Consider the following 7,441-nt stretch of genomic DNA (forward strand, 5'->3'; position numbering starts at 1 on the left):
AGTCAGATCCAAGAATTCATGTTCCAACATGTGAAAGCTCCCCCCCCCCCCCCCTCTCTCTCTCTCTCTCTCTCTCTCTCTCTCACACACACACACACACACACACGCACACACATAGCACAAGTGTACAAGTCACATAACACACTCAACAATTGACACATTGGTTGGCACAATGAACAAGTAGAAAAGGTCTTAGAACATCATCCAATCAATTAAACCATGCATAGCATTATGATTACATAATGTTTCAGAATGCATCACCCACAGACATTTTCTCAACCATTGTTACTTGAAAGAGAGATATCACTTAATTATCATATATTGTTCTCTCTCTCTCTCTCTCTCTCTCTCTCTCTCTCTCACACACACACACACACACACACACACACACACACTCACACACACACAATCAGAGGGGAGAAAGTAAAATACTAGTCTCTCTCTCTCTCTCTCTCTCTCTCTCTCTCTCTCTCACACACACACACACACACACACACACACACTCACACACACACAATCAGAGGGGAGAAAGTAAAATACTAGAAGGTCAACTAGTTTGCCATTTCAATTCAAAGCTCTCATATTTAAAAGCTTAAATTAGCATAAACAAATTCTATGTGAAATTGTGACTATAAAAAGACTTGTCATCAAGAAGCATCATGATTGGTAGAGGCTCAAGCTCAGGAGGAATAGACCGGAGTTAGAGTCATGTTGACTCCAATCCAAAAGAAAGGACCATGCATTACCTTCAAGGTCTTGCAAGGTCAAGAAAAGGTGGCAAGGAGGTGGAGATAGGGTGAAGAAAGCTCAGAAAGGATAACACCATTGTTAGTTGGTTGATTCGGATTAAGAATATAATGTTGATCATCATAATTAGATACTAAGTAAGTAGGAATAAGACTTGCACCATAATTAGTTGCTTCTTTGGAAAGAGTAAAAATGGCACCATGGGTAGTGATTGTACAATGAGGAAGTCGGGAACGCTCTTGTGGCAATTTTGCCATGTCATTTGAGATAGAGTCAAGCACAACACGGCTTTGAGGGAGTCTTCTGCAACGAAAGCTTCAATTCTCTGCACAAAAGAAGAGAGTGTTCTCCAACGAAAGCTTCACTGCAACAAAAAAGTAAGGCAAGTTAAAGCAAAAGAAGTATGGTAATAGCGGCAGCACCAAGCAAATTAGGTTAGTGCAAGCCGCTGATTGTATATAGGGTAATCTGCGTATTGATGACGGTACTACTAGGAAGTGTCATCATGTTTAGTGCTGCACCTTTTGGAAATTACGTGGGTCATTTATGTTGGGCGTCAGAGGCAAGCGCCGGCAAGACGAGCGACGTACTTGAAAGAGATCAGGGGAGAGCAGCTTTGCATGGTGAGCGAGTGAAGCGAGACGAGATGGAGATGAAACGCAGAGGCAGAGACAGAGAGAGAGAGAGAGAGAGAGAGAGAGAGGGAGAGTAGCTGCTGCTTATACAGTAAGCTGTACAGGAATTGCGACTAGCATATTCTCCTCCCTCATCCCTCGTCCTTTGCTGTGTATGTGATGGAGAGGTGGGCTGTGGGGTGTGATTGTGGAGAAATGGGGCGGGCTGGGGAAAGTATATAATGGAAAGATGATGAGAAACGACGACTTTGGGATGCCAACCTTAATTACCAAAGTTCACGGCGCTCTCAACGAGACTTGGGATCCAAGTATCACATCTCTCTCACCAAAGCTAGCATCTGTACTCTGGACCCAGAGTCTGCAGTGCACTGTGTGTAGAGGACCGAGGTCATGCCATGATGGATTCATGGCAGTCATGGCACATGCAGATACTGGAGAGAGACAGAGAGAGAGAGAGAGAGGGAGAGATAGACAGAGAGAGCTTACCGGAAGCCTGAAGGAGAGGAAAGATTAAAAGGGAAGGGGTGACAGCTATTGGGGGACTCTTCACACGAGCCAAACCTTGCAAGCCGGACAAAAAGGTTTTTGGAAATTTGGACTCTGGACTCTGGAGTCTGCATTGTGCAAGTAGGAGTACTGGGGCCCGCAGCTGATGCTGGCCGCAGACGGGCATGCACCTTGCTTCATCTGCACCAGCATTGAGCCACCGTCATTCGCCAATGGACGCCATTCACCACTGCGCAATGGCTGAATGGTGAGGCGTGGCCGGCGGCATTGGCAGCCCAGCCGGCCAATGACTGAACGAGGCGTCCATATCACAACAGACGTGTCAAGCAGTGAACTTTGACCTTTGAAGGGAACAGTGAACACCGGCACCGGGCGGCGGGCACACTGAACTTTGAGGCCTCTTGTGAAGGGAACAGTAAACACTCACCTAGACGCCATTCCTGTACAGTACACTGAGTACAGTGACCCAGGGGCCAGGCAGCAGCGGAGCTCGACTCTCGAGCCTCCCGCGGCCCAGTATTTTTCCTTTGCACAGAGTACTTCTTGGCTTGCCAATTGCGCAATGAGGGCCCTGGCTCCCCCTCTCTAGCTGTAAATAGTTGAACTGCTTATTAACAGTGTCATGGCGTAATCTACCAAGCCCGAATCCCAATCAGTCCAATCAGTCGCCCCCTCATAAATCGAGCTAAAAGCCTTAAGGCTTCTTCTAGTGATAGTTTATTTTTTACCTCAATTCACAAGTTACGAATCACGACACAGGTGACCAGTTCAATGTTCACAAGCGCCACATTTTTGTCAGCCAGCTGCCACAGTGCATACTGCACAGTGCAGATCGTCGACCTCGGTCCAGCGTCGCCCCTTCCATCTATGATCTCTCTCTAGACTCACAGATTCGCATTGTATAGACTCCGTACAGTGCACTCGGTCTTGTTTGGTTAATCGGTCCTCTCTCTCTCTCTAGTCTCTCTGACTTTAGTCTACACTGAGGCAGAGAACTGTGAGGCTACACTCAAATCGACTGGTCGCAGAATCCATTCTCAATTTCTTTGTTTCAATGTCTCCGGTTCACCTGGCATGCTCTCCCTCTCAGTTATGAAGAACCATAATGAAGAAAACGACGACACGCAATATTGACCTTTTCGCACCTGCCAGCATCCAGCCACGTCAAAATTTTCACAATCAACCAGCAATTCCAGACGTTTCTCCGGCTTCTACAAAGTGTGACACCCTTCAGGACTAAGTGGCATGGGCATGGGAGGGTGGGATCTACGGTAGGGGTATTGTGGGTCGTAGTCTGTAGATCTCAAATGCGGGTACCCTAAATTACTTTTGTAATCTAGGGTAAAAAGTTTTGAGATTACCCCATTTTGAGACGTCGGGTTTGAACCCGAGATCTCACGCACTAGAGGCACCTACCCTAACCACTACGCCATGTGTGCGTTGTGAAACGTGGGGGCTTTAATTTATTTAAAACATGTAAATTAAGGGCGGGCACCGGAAGTAAATTAGGGTACCCTAGATTACTTTTTAATAAAAAGTAATTTACAGTACCCTAATTTGCTTTCGACGCCGCCATTGGGATCTACGGCCCACAATGCCCCCGCCATAGATCCCACCCTCCCATGTCCGTGCCATTTAGTCCCAAGGTGTGACACCGGCCAGCTTGCCCCTTTCGCCCTCGTGTTGTCCTACACATCTTGTTGGTCTTGGCACTAAGGGGGTGGTCACACGAGGCATAGTTTTTCGTAATGGGTAACTATGCCGACTAAGGGAATTTATATTAAAAAATTAAGTTTCTTAAGGTTTGAATGGTCACACGAGAGGTCTCACTATGCGGAGAACTGCCAACTAGAGGTTGCAAGGCAGCTACTAGTCGGTGGCTCTGTAGAATCTGACGAGACCTGTTGAGGACCTGCACGTAGGCATAAAGCTGCACGCTGCTGCATGCCTTACGTGGCGAGAGCGGAATGAATCTGGGCTCCGCCATTTTTGAGGCAAAGCTGGAGAAACCTGTGCTTGGCGATTTTGCTTCTGCACGCATTAATTCATTCCCCTTCACGTTTTGCAACTTTGCTAATTTTGGCATAGCTGGCCAAGGCATGCATAGTTGTACTAAGAGTGCTTAGTTATTAGCGTGTGACCAGAAAGGAGGCTTAGTAACCAGTGCAGATAACTCGAAACTAAGCCTCAAAGTCACCACCACCTAACCTACAACATTGAGCTCCTTTTGTGCCTTTCCCATTGGGGGAGGTAGCTTGGCACTTTAGGATGCCCTGCTCAATGGTGTTATAAGATCTAGTAAGACTGCTAGTAATGGCATGATGCTCCCCAACCCTCGACAACTTCAAGGTCCTACTTCGCTCCCCTTTGCAGAGGGCTCTCACGGCCCTAGTGAGAGTCCCCCTACAGACTGACTCAAAGTAACAACATGCACATTGTTGGGGCAAAGTACACCCCCCACCTCCTATGCCAATGCTCTATAATCAGGACTAAGCGTCTAGAGCGGATTGGTGGGATCTCCTCTAATGGGTAACTAGAGTCTGTAGGGTACAAGCTTCAAGTCAGAGTAAAAGAGGTCAACACCTTTCTCACCACCACATCATTTGAATATGCAACACATTATAAAACTTTAAAAACATCTACCGCGGCTCGTTTTTAGTGTTTTGTTGAGAGGCTCTCCAAAATGGGGTTGCCAAAAAAGAAGAGAGAGAGAGAGAGAGAGAGAGAGAGAGAGAGAGAGAGAGAGAGAGAGAGAGAGAGAGATGGGAATGATTTTTTTTGCAAATTAAATATTACCATGTTTATTGTCACTCCTTGTACCACTGCTATTACCACATATATTACCAATCGTATTACTACCGCTATTACCAGCTATCGCTTTGGCCCTAAAATATTCAAATTTGGGTACTTCTTTGTATTTTACTTAAGAAAAAATAAAAGAACATGATATTTTCAAAAAATGAGCAAAAAAATGGTATTGAGCCATGAAACGATGGTTATTTGGATTGGTTAGCTTGCGCAAGGCATCTCATTGCTTTGTCAAGAATGATGGTCCACAAGTAGGAAACGCTTTGTGGTTTGATGTGGACAACCCTACATGAAACAGAAAAGGTTCACATTCTTCTCCTAAACATCGCATGCATTTCACCTGAGTGACTACATCTTGCATTCATTGCATATTTTGAAAGGCTTTACAGAGTGGTGGAAGCGAGTTCTCTTGCTACATGTGAAGAGATGCTGAGCAAGGAGCACAATAAAGGAGATTTTCTTCAAAGCAGTCTTCAGCACCGGGAGTGCTCTCCCACTGCGCACAACACAAAACACTGGTTTCACTTGGAGCCATAACTCTTCTGAACAACAACAAAAGAAAATGTGTGAAGGTGGATGTGTATGCGTGTGGTAGAGAGAGAAAGGGGGAGAGAGGTTATATGTAATGGAATGGCCTATAAACTTTGAGAATAACGGAATTAAGAGGATTAGAGTGAGCATTTTTGTGAGATTACTTTGAGAACATAGAGGGTGAACTTAATTGATGGTAGTAACATAAACATAGTACTTAATTAACTTGGCCTGAACAATACTTTTGCAAGAGAGAGAGAGAGAGAGAGTATTAGAGAAGATGACGATAGTTGAGGACCGAATTTACTTGGAGCTGATCCCCCCTCCAAAAGGCATTTGTATTATAGATTCTCCCATCTCAAGAGAGACTTGGTACAATATAATCTTTGCGTTCCTTGTGACCTTGGTGATGCTATGAAGATGGAAAGCTTCATACATCACGAGCATAACATAAATTTTTCAAAAAGCATTAACTATCCCAAGCCTCAGCCCCAAGGCCTCAAACACTTTTGAAGGTGGAGAGAGCTAGCGAGGAATGAGGGTAGGAAGAAGGAAGAAGAACCATCCATAGGAGAAAGAAATAGTTTCTCACTTATCATCACTCTTCTTGCTTAGTATAGCATAATAGCATAGTAATGAAGATGAAGAAGATGGAAATCTTAAGCATTAAATCATGGCTCTTGGTTGGATTTGCATTCCATAGCCAAGAGTGTTGGTGTAGGCTCTCCACTTCTCAACAAGCTTTGAGGAAGAGATGGAGCTCTTGCACTTTGGACTTCACACAATGAGAGTGTGTGTGTGTGTGTGTGTGGGAGTGTATACCCCCTCTCATGCTTGGTCCACATCTCTCACTACAAGAGGTTGTGTGCTCTTGTGACGCTGTTAGCGACGGAAATACACTGGGTTTTTATAACCCCCGGCGTCGCTAAAAGCGTCGCTACGAGCGTCGCTATAGGCGTCGCTAAAAGCGTCGCTATATAGCGACGCACATAGCGATGCTCATAGCGACGGTTATAGCGACGTTTACACAGAAGACTATAGCGACGCTACAGAGCCATAAATAGCGACGCTTATAGCGACGCCCTAGAGAATTTTTTTTTTGGTGGCAGGGCATTGAATGCCCTGCCACCCATTAACCATATTGTACTTGATTCACTTTTTAAAAAAAGTGCAAGGGTAGATAATAGACCCAAAATAGTCACCCACAAGACGCATTGTTTGCAAAATTGACAATTGTACACATCATAGGCAAAATGAATTGATTGGCAAATGTAATAATGACAATTGTACAACATCATGGGCATAAAGAATTGATTGGCAAAAGGAACTACGGTGACAAATGTAATAATATACATGGTTCAAAAAGACGTATAAAATCCGTCTCATGATACATAAGCTATGAGAAACTCTAAACTAATGCTATCTAGCTATGGCTAAACTGACGTCGTCTAGTCAGACGTCTCATCGCGTCCAAGCGACGTATCTGTCGGATTCTGCAAAAAAAGACAATAAGACAGGTTTCAGTAAGTATAAGCATATAACGACATTTATAAAACAATACAAAAAATAAAAAAGAGTAAACCCTAATACTAACCATGCCGCCGCGAGAACTGAGAATGTCCATCAGGGCGTTTAAGCCCTTCTTGCCTGCGTACTCGCGCTCGTACGGTGTGGGATCACGTCCTGTCATCGACCACTGTCAAAACATACAAAGATTTCATTATGTTAGAATTAAAAAACTCATAAACCCTAAACTATCGAACATAAAGAGCAATGTGAAAACACTTACAAAATCGGCCTCAAATGATGCCCATCCACCGCTCCCCAAGTGGTGCGAGCTCCCTGCCTCTACTCGCGCTCTGGCTGCATCCTTTTGTTGCTTCCACTTGTCGGGATTCTCGCGCGCTGCTTTCTTCGCATTCTTCCAATCTTCCTTGGCCAGCCAATCTGGCATGTTCCACCCATTCTTGATTGCTTTTTGCACTTCGGAACGCTTGTGTTTGCAGTATTCGCGCATTCGAATCTTCATCAGGTCTTCATTGAAGCGCTGATCCCGTGTTGGAACGGGAAACTCATCATGAAGTATGCTGATGACTCTGTTTTTTAAATCACTTGGTACTTCACTCCATTTGTTTAGTATGTAGTGTCTAAACAGCTGAGAGCAAAGACCACACATGCGCGAGATCACCTTCTTGTCGTCATCATCCATGATG

At 44.9% G+C, this 7,441-nt stretch overlaps 1 long non-coding RNA gene across 1 annotated transcript; it reads right to left on the reverse strand.

Moving 5' to 3' along the window:
• Positions 1-537: 537 nt before the first annotated feature.
• Positions 538-2,840, reverse strand: LOC147446186 (uncharacterized). The gene is made up of 2 exons (XR_015189927.1): positions 1,269-2,840; positions 538-1,111 (listed from the first exon to the last, which is right to left on the reverse strand). It is a non-coding gene; the product is annotated as an uncharacterized LOC147446186 (long non-coding RNA).
• Positions 2,841-7,441: the final 4,601 nt, after the last annotated feature.

This window comes from Adiantum capillus-veneris, chromosome 12, assembly GCF_014529385.1.
Source record: "Adiantum capillus-veneris isolate H3 chromosome 12, ASM1452938v2, whole genome shotgun sequence".
NCBI classification, from domain to species: domain Eukaryota; kingdom Viridiplantae; phylum Streptophyta; class Polypodiopsida; order Polypodiales; family Pteridaceae; genus Adiantum; species Adiantum capillus-veneris.